Here is a 15,162-nt window from a genome sequence, read left to right on the forward strand (position 1 = left end):
CAGTTGGAATTAGTAATAGGCACCGTCACCTTCTCAGCGGGTTATTATTGCGCTCCTATTTTTTTACAATTCAAAGCCTTTGAATTGTATTGGGGCGCAGTGTTATTACGACTCGAAGAGAGTATTAGTGGAGCGTCTTTTTTGATCGGAAATTTTTTGGAGTGTGTTTAAAACGATGTGTAAGTCAATGCCGCTCGTGAAAACTTAGTGTTTAGGTCGAACCGCTGAGCGAATTGAAGAGCAAGAGAAGAGAGAGAGAGAGAGAGAGAGAGATTTTGTTTATGCCGCGTTTTTGAGGGGGAGCAAAAAAAGTAGGTGTAAAAAAAATTTGCGAAGCGGGCAAAGATCGAACCAGTTTTAGTTTCTACTTTACGTTTTCGTGTAAAGTGATTTTTCTAAACCATAGTAAATTGCTATTTTTTGGAAGCATTTCTGACCTTCTCAATTATATTCTGACCATATCAGTAGAGTGTTTTATGTAATCTTGATCTAGATTTTGCCGCTCTTCTTCATGCTTTAAAGGTCTGGGGAATTTTTGTGGTAGAAATTAGCTGTTATGTCGCTTTTTGTAGCTTCTTGATTTCAGCAATATCAATATAAAATCAGCAACACCGGCTAATTTTAAACATTTATTCGCTTAATCTGTTTTTGATGTTTTAATTGCTTTATTTCGTTTTTACTGCATTGCAGAATACTTTGTTCATGTTTATTTGTTTACTTAGCTGTTGGTAATGTTATTTTTACTATGTGAAAATAATAAGGCTTTTCTAGCACCTGTTTTTATATCAGTTCCGCAGATTTCTGTATTTTTAGTTCTTGTTAATAGCCGCTGTCAGCCTCCTCAAACGGCTATTATTGAGGCGCTTGCCTTTTTTTAATTGACTTTACCTTTTAGATCACGTTTTTCGTTTTACATAGGTCACGATTTTCACTTTTGACTTCTGACTTACTTCACTCACTGTTTCAACTCAATGGGTTTTGTCTTCTTTCAGGCATTGAATTTCGCAATGTAGTGAATACAGTCAAAGTCAAAAGAGCAAAATAAAAAAAACGGGATAAACCGATAAAGCCCGGTCATTAAGTCAGAGTGCATTTGGTTATCAAAGTTCATTAGAGCGATTGCTAGCTGATAATAGTATTAAGCTCAATACCCTCCAGTTTAGAAGCTGAAGTAAGTATAGGTTTAGAATCTAACTAAACAACTAAAATCTAACTGAATAAAACAATTTTTGAGTTTTTGGAAAAAAATTTGTCAATTTCAATCTTTTTTCTTTCTGTTTTCATCCCGATGTGCTTCTATCGCGTCAACGGTGGCTATTTTCCTACAATCTGCCGGTTATATTTATTGTTTTGTTTTGCAGTGCGTTTGGGTGTCGCTTAGATGCTCAATAAATCAAAAGGAACGGTTTCCTAAGTTGTGTTGAGATCGTTTTTTAAAACTTCGCAGTTTTTATAGAATAATACTGAGAAATTTAAGCTATTCTAATAGCCGCACAGCGATAGCTGGGGCTATTATTGGTGTTCTCTTCGTTTTTTTTTAAATTTTCTCCAAGGTTTTTGTTACGACCATTTGATGTCACAACCACTTCAAATCTGCTTGTTGTTCATTCGTTCATGCAATTTCAATTGAAGTGCGTGTGTGCCGTCATTTTTCACTATTAGTGGAGCGAGTTTTTTGTTCATTCGCGTGATTGTTTTTGGTCGCACGTGACTTGATTCTTCATCAAAATATGACATCTCATCCTTAGTGAAAAGAGTAATTTTTTTTGGTCTGTCGGTTTTTGCTGTTTTTTTGGCTATTTTCTGGCAATCTACCAGCTTTGTTTTAGATTTTGTCCATTAATTATTTTTGCTCGATTTTTCTCCTTTCCGAGGTGAATCGTTGGTTATATTTATCCCATCATTTGATATTCATTTGTTGATCAAAATTGATTTGGATTCGCGTTTGGAGTCACGACTCACAAAAGTTCACCACGAAATTCTCTCCATAATGTGTTTTTTCCCCGATAATTTTTTTTTCTTTTGTTTCAAATTTAATGGTATAATGAAGCTTTATCAATTAGTCTTAGGCTAGTGTGTAAGTTCGTTTCTACTTCGAATTGATTCCAGATTCTTATGGCTGTTTTTTAAGATCTATTTTCATGATTTTTGAAGTCAAATTGAAGTAATGAAAGTAGAGCCAAACATGAAGTGGAGCAAAAAAGAGCGAGATTACGGTGTTTTGTAGTATTACGAGAGCCGTTACAAATGAACGGATAATTAATCCCGCATTAGAGCGAACGTATTTAGGCGCTAATTAACCATTCTTTCGCCGCGCGCTAAACGAACTAACGCTTGTTAAGACTACCAGTACACAAGTATTTAAACAACTCAGTTCGACTTATTTAAATAACACAACTTTAGGCCTGGATCTCCTCGCTTATATCCAGGATAGAAAATGTACGTTGTTGAACGTAGGCGGCCTGTAAAACCACAGTTTCTTTTGATTTAAATTACTTCTGCTTTTGACAGTTGCAATGCAGATCTTTCCCCCCAAGTTCAATAAAGATGAAGCAGATTGCTTCATGGGAAAAGACAATAGAGTCTCATAAAAAGCCCCCAAGAAAACCATAATTGTTGCGGTTTTAGAAGAGGGGAAAAGCAGAAAACAGGCGCCTACGAAATCAATAATTGATGCTCTCAGCTTTTTAGATTTTTATTATTTTTTGGAGTTTCAATAATTTTTCCGTGAGATAAAAAAGAGTTAATTCTCTTGCCTTCTCGGCCAATAGGAAAATTAAGAAGCACCTCACTATGAACGTGAGTTTGTGATTCGCTCCCTATCGGCCCAAACGGAGCTGAGAGGAATTAATTGTTTCTCTCAGCGAAGTGTGACGGAATAAAATTAGAGAGACAGAAATCACTCCCAGAAACAAGCAGCAGACAACTGCTTTCATTTTTCTCAAAATTTAACTTCACTTTAACAATAAAATAGTCGAACAAAATTGTTTAATAACTTAGACAAATAATTCCAGATTTAATTTTATAACTTTCCTTTTCGACAAATAACATAACTGAAGAAACACCCAAGTGAACGATCGCCCAGCAGCTCACCTCCATTTCACCACTACACAACTGGTAATTAGTAAGCTGTATTTTTATAGTTACTCTTTTATAAATTAAATACTTTCAGCCCCCCAACTATTTTAAATTGAGACTTATAGCACAGACAGGTCTTAGGCATATATCTTTGCCTTCGATTTGTTATATATTTTGTCAAGTTTGACTGGCATACATAAAGAGATCCCGTATTGTGGGATCTGTAGCAGTCCAGCCAAATTTGATAACTGGTGCGCCCAGAGGAAAGAATCACGCCTGAATTTTTGTTTTTCTATCCGATCGGATTAAAATAGTAAAATAACCACTACCACAGAAGTGAAAGCACACTAATAGACAAACAAATAGAGTAATTTATATCAAATTTACGGCCGAAATACAGTAAATTTACATTAAAATAGTAACAGGCAACTGATTCTTTGTTTTTGTAAAATTGTTCTGACCCGGGTGGGGGTAATCTATGTCCAATTTTTAGTTTATTTATATAACAATTGAAGTACTTTTACATTTTATAGTTCAAAATTTAACCAAAAATCATCCCCCCAAAACATATTTAGCCTAATTTTCACCCAATTTTCATCAAATTTATGGTTAAATTTTAGTATTTACACCTTAAATAACCGAAATTCAACCAGATTCTATCCCCCCAAAACATATTTAATATGATTTTAACCCAATTTTCACCAAATTTATGGTTGAATTTTAGTATTTTCACTCTAAATAATTGAAAGTTATACAAAATTCATCCCCCCATAACCTGTTTAGTCTATTTCTAACCCGATTTTGACCAAATTTTTGGTTAAATTTTAGTATTTTCACTCTAAATAATCGGAATTTATACAGAATTTATCCCTACAAAACTTGTTTAGACTATTTCTGACCCGATTTGGACCAAATTTATGATTAAATTGTAGCATATACACTCCAAATAACCAAAAAATTATCCAAACTTCACCGCCCCAACACCTAATTAAACTAAACTTTTGCCAATTTTCACCAAATTCACAGCAGAATTTTAGCATTTTCACACTAAATAGCCGATTTTTAACCAGAAATCATCCCCCCAAATCATTTTTAGAGTAACATATGTCTAATTTTTACTGAATTTTTGACCAAAATATAGCATTTTCAAACAAGTTAACGTAAATTTAACCAGAATTCATCCCCCAATACGTGTTTAGTGTAATTTATATCTAATTTTCTACACATTTAAGCACACGTTGTTGCAATTTCACATTAGCTAACCCAATTTTGGTTAAATTTAAGCCTTCCTTAGTTGAATATGCACTCTGTTTTATCAATTCCTTGACCCGGTTGGGGTAATATTAATCAAATTTTAACCAAATAAACATTATTTTGACTTAAATCCTCAAAAACTAACCAGATTTTAACAAAATTAACGTCACTTTTATCATAATTTAACGGATACTAATCACATTTAAGCCTTAAAAACATCATTCTTATCCAATTTTAACCAATATTACTCAAGAAAATAGCCATATTAACGTCATTTTTACAAAAAATTAGGAAAAATTAACCAAGTTTTGACCACATAAATCTCAATAAGGCCCTAATTTAACAAAGAATAACGGGTTTTAAACTAAATTTTATCCCCCCAACATAGATTTTTAGCCTGAAAATAACATAAATTGATGAGAATTCCCCCATTTTAACCGGTTTCACAAAAAAAATTCACCAATAGAGGTTTTAAACAGTGCATGGACCAAACTGGAATAGTTATTGTAGAACATCTTAATCTAACAGCAATAGAAAACACTAGAAGGGGTAAAATAACACGGTTTATTACTGACGGAATTACTTTCTTAGCTATTTTCCACGTGTTTGAACATAATTCTCCCGCTGATTTTTGTATAACTTATGCATCTGAGAACCCTAATTTTCAGAATTTACTAACTTTGTTAAAAACTAAAAACAGTGTGATCGAGATTCCCGCAGAAAATTTAGCCAATAATTTATTAAAAGAGCTCAAACTAGCCTTTTTAACCCAATTTGTACACAAATTTATCATAGAAAAGTTGTTGTCTCATGTTAAAATACGGTCATTAACAGACTCAAGCACTTAAGAAACAATATTTAAACACAATAATAGCTACAAAAATACTACTACTGATGTACTAAACATCCCGTACTAAACGTTTTGATACTGTCTTCTGTGTAATTTCATACAAAAATACATTAATAAAACAACAAAAACAATTGTTCTATGTTATTTATATGTCATATATTAAAGTAAACGTTCAAGATCTAAATATAAGTATTAATGTACATAATAAAATAGGCAAAGTTTCATATTATTTAACTGACCAGAACAGAAACTTTTTATGCATTTACCATCACTCTTCTAGCGAAACAGAAACTGAAATCTACATAACTTACAAGTGGACCAACCCAAACTTTAAGGAACTTTTGTGTGCTCTAAGAAATCAGAACAGTGTGATAGAATTAGCATAAACGTTATCATCTTGTGTGTGGATGAGCCACCAAAATAAAATTCCCCCGTTTGGTTTACAAATCTTAAAAATCATCAAACCCAAATACATCAACGTTTCTCCTGACGATCCGAGTTTACCAGATAGAGTTAAATTACTTATAAAAACAGAATTTGTCACACAAATTAGATTTTCAAAAATAAACAGATTTCACCAATACTCTGTTGAATTTAAACACTCTGAAAGCACTTATCCTTGGTTATTAAATTTTACCGTTGAGCAAACCGATATTTACTCTTGGGTTGAAATTTTTAGTACTGATAACGGCAAAAACTTTGAATTTAAAATACAATCATTAAACGGTCCTAAACAAATAAATTTCATAACACAAAACAAACAGTTCAACTTTCTACCTTAGTATTAGCGTTTTATTACATAATTGTTATAACAAAAATATTTTCTACACTAATTACCCAAACTAATAGTACTTTCGTATAAAATATTCTTTTCGTACACTAAAATAAAACATGGCAGCGAACGTTGTTGCGTACCCCGACATAGCGTTAGAGAAATTTACAGGTTTAGACCCATCTGAAGATGCCCAGGAATTCTTTAGTTTAATACAAAGAAAAATCCAATTCTCATTAGGAACAAGAGATCCTGCGGATGCTGATTTGCAAGCAGCATACGACGCTAGACAAAAAGCGTTGTTTGGTTCGGTTTTGCGTGGGCCCGCAGCCCAATGGTTTGAATCCTTAGCACCAGGTTTAGCATGGAACGAAGTTAGAAATCAGTTCATTACCCGTTTTACTGATGCAAAAGACAAGTATAGGAAAAGAATTGAAGTCGAGAGTATTAAAAGGCAACCAGATGAGTTGATAAAAAGCTATACACACCGAGTAACAAAAGCAGTTGAAAAAGGATGGCCAGATCCAGATTTTAACAACGACCAGCGTAACGCTAAGTGTATGGAGTACTTTGTAAGAGGATTAACGCCACCTACACTCAAGCAAAAGGCACATCAGCGGTTAATAGAAAACCCAGCTACAACTTGGCAACAATTACAGGATCATGTAGCAACTAAAGACTTAAGATTTTCTGTTAGCAGTGAATTCACGGGTACTGCCTCAAGTAGTATCAACAATAAAATAGAAATAGAAGGGTTAAAAAACCAACTCACAGAAATTGCAAATCTAATGAAAGATCATAAAATAAACGCCACATACAACAACGACAATCCCAGATTCAAACAAAACCAGACTAGATTCTGCAAGTTTTGCAAACGTTCAGGTCACACAATAGCTTTCTGCTTTAAGTATAAGGACTTTAAAAACGAAAACCGAAACCCACCTCAACAACGAGAAAAGTTCACAGATAATTATAAACGTAGTAGGAGCCATTCACCAGGTCAACAAAATTACAAATCAAACAATTATGACAATCGAAATTCTAGGGACAGACAGAGAAATAGTTATAACCAAAATCAATCCAATTATCAAAACAACTCTAGGTCAGACTACCGACATCGATCACCGTACCCATCAAACTCTTCAAACAATTATCGATCATCTTCTTACGATAACCGATCACAGGAACGACAAAATAACTATCGAAACAACTCTTACAGAGATAACAATAGGCAAAATAGTAGGGATAGACAAAGCAACGGTCCTCCAAGATCAGATAATCGATATCGTGATAGGAGTAGAGACCATGACCGAGATAGGACACCTACTAGACAAAACCATATTACTCATTCAAGAGATAACAGTGAAGGGCGAAGCCCTCGAGTTCACTTTACCAGTGAAACTTCCAGAGACTGTTACAATAATGAGAATCACAACGACGAGTATTTAAACTAGACAGGTCTCCGTTCATAAACACTACTGATAACAAAGCAAGTTACTCACATATTTATATTAATTTATACCAATCCGTCGGAGACAAAAATAAAAATAACGGCTTAGAAACACAGTTTTTATTGGACACAGGAGCATCAAGCTCTATAATTAATTACCACACTTATCTTGAACTATGTAAATTACAACACATTGAGATGAAAGCTTCAAAAAATCATACTTTAGCGGTTAATGGTGAGAGACTAAAACTTCTAGGTCAAATTACTTTCAAACCTTCTTTCGACATTGAAGGAAAGTATCAAGTGGAAGTTACCACATGGGTTTCAGCAAAAGATGGTTGCAAGCCGAATTTGTTGGGAATGGATTTTCTTGAATCTACAGTAAAATCTATTGACCTAACCACTCCAAAAATTGATTTAAAAACTTACCCTGAAGTAGCCGTCACATTATCTAGATACCAAACGAAAAGCTATCCATACATTAGCTCCTACAAAATTGTAACTCTTGGCCAGCAACTACCATTAGCACCAAAATCAACTCGAGTAATATCAATTAGACCTCCGAATGAATTCTTCAGAAAGGGAACCTCCTTCGTAATTGGAAGTGAACTGCAAGCTCAAGGAATTTATACTTACAGTGTTCAGTGTTTTAGAAAAGAAAAGGAACTACCAATAATGCTAAACAATCCTCTAAACAACAAGGTTGTCATCCAAAAGGGTCCTATTGGGCACACTTTAGAAGACATTGAAATTAGACAAGACCCAGAATTTTCTGTAGTTGACAACGTTGCATTCATAAACCACCTAATGAATAGTGACACTAATTGGGATCAAATATTCCATGTTAGTGAAAAACAAGGTCCAAAAATTCAAAATTTCTTTGCAAGCAAAACTCCTGAAAAACAAAAGAAAACAGAAAAGCGAAAAAGGCAACAAGATTTTACTAACAACTACGAATTAGAAACAGACTTTAGCGACGACCTCAAGGATCTTAAGCCACAATTAGAAACAACTGATGAAAACATCAGACCCGTTGAACTTCCCAAAGAAAAACTTAACAGATTTGACAAAACCGATCAAGCGTTTCTCAAGCTGATATCAATGACGAAAACTTAGACAAGTTACTGAGGACTTTAACTAAAAATAAAGACGTTTACTCTCAACGCAAATACGATGTTGGAAAGATAAAACAAAAGTTTCATGTTAAACTTTTACCTAATTCAACTTTGACAAAACAAAGACCATCCAAAGTACCATTACATTATCAGGAAAAACTAGAAAACTTTTTGGAACAACTGTGTAAAACAGGTATAATCCGGGAAATGGGTAATGATAAAGAAATGGGATCAGAATTTATTAATCCAATCATAATCCTACCCAAGGGGAACACAGTAAAACTGGTTATAGATGCCCGATATCTGAATTCAATAACAGACCTTAGTCGATATTCATGGCCACTCAAACCAATCGGAAGTCTATTAACTAGATTAAAAGGTAATTTCTTCACAACCAGTGATCTTTGTTCAGCCTATAACCAAGTCCCTCTAACTGAGGAAACCAAACAGCTGGTAAGTTTTGTAATTGGTCCAAAGCAATACACATTTGAACGCGGATTTTACGGCCTATGCGGTCTACCTAATTTCTTCAGTCGTATAATGACTATCCATTTTGCACCATTAATTAGAAAAAAACAAGCTATAACCTACATTGATGACACCATCATGCAAGCGCAAGATGAAACCGAAATGTTTGAAATAATTGACAAGTACCATGAACATTTAAGGAAATCAGGATTGAAAGCTCAACCTGAAAAGACTAAATTTTTCCTTAGGAAAGTACAGTTCTTGGGACATGTAGTAGGTAAAGATGGGATACAACCAGTCAAGAAGCGAGTAGCAGATTTAAAAGCACTTAAGTCGCCTGAAAACAAACGTGATGTCATGAGAGTTCTAGGTTGCTTAGGATTCTACAGCATGTACATCAAAAATTTGCATGTTGACTGCAAACCATTTTATGACCTAACCCGCACAGAAACTAAATTTGTCTGGACAACGGAACACGAAAAACTGTTTAACGACATTAAAAACAGAATTAGCGAAGATACTATCTTAGCAATACCGGATACTAAATACCCTTTCCACGTGCATGTAGACGCTTCTTCTATAGGAGTAGGCTCAATTCTCGTTCAAGAATTTCCAGAAGGGAAACGAATAGTGTCTTTTAACTCTAGAATTTACACTAAAGAGGAACAAAAAATGAGCACCACAGCACGCGAACTTTGCGGTGTAATATCTGCACTACAAACTTATGAGCAATACCTAATTGGTTCTCCCCATCCAGTATATGTGTACACCGACCATAAGCCTTTAATGTATCTATGGGGTAGAAGAGGAAAACTCTCTCACAGGTTTTTTAGATACCAGTTAGTATTATCTCAATTTCAGAACTTGAAAATTATTTGGACTGAAGGAAAAAACTTAGCTTTTCCCGACATCCTAAGTCGCAATGTAAAACTTAAAGATCTGGACAAGTATCAACTTAAACACAAAAAGATACCAAAAGACATTAGTTTTTACGACGAGCATGGTAATGAGGAAAAATACTTCATTTTGCGTGATAATGAAAAGGGACCAGCAGATGATTTTTTTCCAATCCTAAAACAAAGCATAACGGGAATCCACAAATTCATTTTCAAAAATGACAAAATGGTAAAGCAAAAGTACGACAATAATCAAAACAGACTTTGCTCAATAAACAATATTTCGGAAGATTTCTCGTATGGTTCATCAATTAACCACTATAGGCGTCACCGCAAACATGAAATAACCCCTGTATCAGAACAGGAGGAAGACGAAACGTCTGATCATTATACAGAAATTGATTCCTACCCTGATGAAGGGATAACCGAACAAAATTTTGACCCAATTTCGGAATTTGAATTGTTCAATGAGAACCAGTCACCGGAATTAGATTTTGACAAACTCTACATTGATCAAACTAATACCACAGACTCGGAGTACAGATTCCCTCTAGAATACGATAAAGTTTTTCTCGTGAAAAATAGCACTTGTATAGATAAAACCGAATTAGCAAAAAAACTTCCCGAAAATCCAAAAATAAAAGATGCAAGAGAACTCATTGATAAACTGACAACCTTCTCTAAAGAAGTTGATTTAAATACATCAGTAATTTGTCAAGAACAATTAAAAGATCCAGTAATACAACAAATTCGTCAATTAAGGACGAACAATAACAAAGATGAAAAGAAAATTGAATTCCGACAAATTAAAGCCATAATGTCATACATTAATAACTTTGAAAAACTGAGTTTTGTAGGCAACATCTTATGTATTCAACAACAAACAGACGAACCAGATATTGAATACTTAAAAATTTGTGTACCACTGTCATTGTTCTTTAAAGTTTTTCAGCTAGCTCATTGTGAACTGTCAGGTCATGTAGGTTTAGATAAAACACTTGCTAATGTAAAACGATTTTTTTATTGGCCCGGAATGTATAAATGGATTGAAAACCTAATTGCTGATTGCCTTGAATGCCAAAAAAATAAACAAAAACGGAAAGACATCCACGAGGCACCTCTCGAAAAATGGACTGATACAGTCCCATTCCCCTTTCATACGGTCCATATTGATCACAAAGGACCTTTAAATCCACCATCGAACGGTAAACACCATTGTTTAGTTATTGTCGATTCATTTTCACGTTTCATTCAAGTATACCCCGTACGTTCCACAGACGCAGTAGACACCATAAAAGCTTTAGAAAAGTTCATCTTGTCTTTTGGAATACCACGAAAACTTGTTTATGATAAGGGTTCGGCATTCATGAACCAAGATTTTGCGATTTATATTCATGAATTAGGTATAACACCCGCACCTCGAACTGCTTATGCGCCTTGGACTAATGGTAAAGTCGAGATCCAAAACAAACATCTAGGAGCACATTTCCGAATTTTTCTAGAACAAGCTCGAGGTAAATGGGACGAACTGGCACCAAAATTTGCTTTTTCTCATAACACGGTTCCAAATGCTAGTACTGGAATCTCACCTTATGAAATTGTGTTCGGACAAAAACCACAGATACCTCTGTCACTTAAGTTAGGACTCCTACGAAATTCACAACTCACATGCTCTTCCGAGTTTTGCAAAGACCTGCCTCTACACAGGCATACCTTGCAAACTTCAAAAAACACCGAAATTGACAAACTTCTAAAACCGACTATTAACAATTCGTTGCTTATGCGAGAAAACCAATTCAAACAAATATACAATAACGCTTATAAAAAGAGCTTAGAAAACAATAACCGCGCACATAAACATAGAAACAAACACAAATTAGGCAAGCCACTTGAGGTTGGACAAAAAGTTCTAATGGAAAACCATCAAATTGAGTTAGGAAAGTCAAAAAAACTACATGAACTAAGATCAGGACCTTTTACTATAGAAAAAAAACTAACCAATGTTAACTATGAATTAACTTTAGATAGCAACCCGGCCGCCAGGAAGGTCGCTCATAGAAATCACCTAGTCGAGTACTACCCAGCTACTGAAACTATACCAGAGCTAACCCTAGAGTATGGTATAGATAAAAATAATTGTGACACATTTTATAATAATCTAATGACAAGTCAGATGAATAAACTCAATAGTCCCTTGACTAAATTCTCCTTCCAAAGCCCCACCAACACCGAATATTTCCCCGTGGATAATTTCATACGAAGTGACTCCCCTGTGCAGAACTTCGACCCTGACCGAACACCTACCAATTTCGATTCTGGATTCAACGAAGCAAGTTCAGGTGGTCGTGACAACCCACCTCCAGTCCAAATACACCTGCCTAGCGGCAGTCGAACAAGAAGTTCAACTCCTTGCCCACAGCACAATTCTAGAATACCTCTAGACCCTAATTTAAGTCCTCTCCGCCCTAATACATCGGAACAAGGACCTTCTAATTTACAAACTTTAGAAAATAATAATAATAATAGGCGAACTTCTAGTCGCTCGGCCAAGCCGCCATCACGCTATCAAGCCGGATTTACTTAACTTTGTTTTAGGTAGCAATAAATCCAGTCAACATTTACTGGCAGTGCCTATTACTACAACTCATAGCCTTAATTCCCGACTTGAAGCGCTAAAAAAAGAACAGGATGAAAAGATATCCTTGTTTTGAAAAACTCTATTTTTCTTAATTACTTATAAGTCTTTTCTACTTTTGTACTCTTTCTATAGTTATTAACGCTACTGAGGATATTAATGACGTATCTAACAAACTTAGGGTCATTCATTATGACTGTTCTAAAATGAAAGAAAATAAAATGTATGCTTTAACACAAGTTTCTCCTTGCAAAATTACACCCGAAAACATTCAGATGGTTGATACACATGTAACACTTTATCAACGGTCTTATCGGACCTTTGTTAAAGCTCTTATGTGCAAAGTCACTGCAATGCTCATTCGTTATAATTGTGGTATGTTTTCCCATTCATCAATTGTACACAACGCTCCAATAATAACATACGATATTATTGTTTCACCCGAACAATGCCTAAATGCTAACAAAACTGGAAAAATTACTGTTACCGAATTTGACGATGATGACATGGAAATTGACATAAAACATGGAATAAAAACTGTCTCCTATAAAAACCAGGGAGTTGATCTTGAAGGTGATTCATCAACATCTTGTGATAATCGTGGTCAAATTAAACACTTCTCTTTTGAAACCCTGAAACTGTACTCGATATTGATCTTAATGACAGAACTGTCTATAACAGTCAAGGACTAAAACTTCCTTGTGCCCTCTCAGAAGGAGGTTGTCATTCGACATCACTCGACCCCTTTGCATACAATTGGGAGGCACCGGAAAATTGTGTAGTTACTAAAAGATTTTCACAAAACGCAAAAATGCTAAAACATGAAAACGAACTTGGTAACGTACAGTATTTCATAGTGAGTGATGAAAAATCGGAGACGCCCTATGAAGGACCAGGAACGTATTCTCCTGCTGAAATGGACATAAAAATTAGAGTAATTGATGAAAAAGAAAAGGTGTGTGGAAAACCAGAATTTATTTACAGAACAAATTTAGATTCTTTATATGTTTCTTATAAAGGCGGATTTAATATGAAGACTGGCAAACCTTATAAAACAAAAACTCAACAATTTTTTCATAAACTTCGTGTTGAACCTGACAATAGCCTAAGTGTAAATGGGTTTAATAGGAAGCCTTCAGATGAACAGATCCGAACATCCGACAATGGTTTTGTTGCATGGGAACACTTAGACAAAGACAAGTTAGACTATGATCTTAACCTTGCGGTAAAAATGGATTTTGTCATATGTCATAATTACATGCAAATAAAACAAGCATGGAAAGGTTTGGTCATAGAACAATGCGAACTTGACCGAACTCAAAAACAAGTGATACTAATGCAGGCTATCCAAAACAATCGTTTAGCTGGATATATGTTAACCGGCAACCGCTCGATGTTCTTAGACACAGATGGTAGCATAGGTTGGCTGTACCACTGTCCAAAACGAAACTCACCACTTCAGGTTCTTGAACAGTGTTATGATAGGATTCCTATTCATTATGATGGTAGGACAATGTTCGTCGACCCAATTACTCGACAAACCTACCCTTTTGCAAACGAAGTAGATTGTGTTGGAGGCTACAAAAATGCCTACCAATTAGATATTGATAATGAAAATTCATGGTACCATTTGATGCCAGCACCTGTTCCTTTGCAACCGCCAAAAATATTCTCTTCAAGAGTTATTAGTTCTATTCCAAAATTTACCGGTTACGAATCGCAACGTGCCGGAATTTACACACCAAATCAACTTAAATCGTTTTGGGACAACATCTTGCATTCGGAAGCTTCAAAATCTGTTTTGACAAAAATTTCAAGAGAAGTTCTAGAAGGAAGAAGCATAGACTATTCTCAAAAAGATATCTATGCGTCGGCAATGGGAATTAACAGACAAATTTATCTAGATTCTCTTCTTTCACCTACATTTTTTACAGACCAGTTCAAAGGCACTTTTGGAATTATCACTTTTTATCTGGAAAAAATTGGAGTTTATTTTGCTTGTTTCTTGTGCATAAAATTCTTAACTGATGTAATCGTAACAATCATAAGAGCGTTCGAAATCCACAAAATATCCAACAAAACAATGGGTTTTTGGAAAATTCTATTAGGAGCAACATATTATCTTTGTATCTTATCGTTCTTTACACCGGTATTCTCTAACGAAACCAAACCGTCGGCCCCGCAGAACAACAATCATTTTTCACCGCTTAGTAATTATCAACCTTACAGCACAATAGAAAAAACTTACAAATGCGTTGAGGATCAACCAAGAGAAAATAAAATTGATGAGCATTGTCATACAGAAAATAATAAAGTAGAATACCCAAATCTGACGTCACATCAACCACAACCACAAAATGATGCAACCATTCGAAGTGTGGTGGCACCTCCTTAAAGCTGTTAATAAAAAAAACATCTTTTTCATAAAAAAATAATTTGTCTCAAAAATAAAAAAAATTATTTTTATTAGACTCTATAAGTTAATTAATATCTTGTTTAGATACACCTCAAGGATGCTATGCTATGCAACCCAAATTCATAAAACAGCCTAACGCTTTATTCATTCGATTTGGACAATACACCGGACAGATACTATCCTCAAGTCTTTCCGATCTAAAAACTACTGTACCTATTAGAGTTGCAT

The 15,162-nt window shown here is 34.8% G+C and overlaps 1 protein-coding gene across 1 annotated transcript in view; it reads left to right on the plus strand.

The window, feature by feature from the left end:
* Positions 1–15,162, plus strand: part of LOC142350832 (uncharacterized) — an 81,827-nt gene that overhangs the window by 37,704 nt on the left and 28,961 nt on the right. The window lies entirely within an intron of this gene.

Source organism: Convolutriloba macropyga, chromosome 12 (assembly GCF_964194025.1).
Source record: "Convolutriloba macropyga chromosome 12, txConMacr16.3, whole genome shotgun sequence".
Classification (NCBI taxonomy): domain Eukaryota; kingdom Metazoa; phylum Xenacoelomorpha; order Acoela; family Convolutidae; genus Convolutriloba; species Convolutriloba macropyga.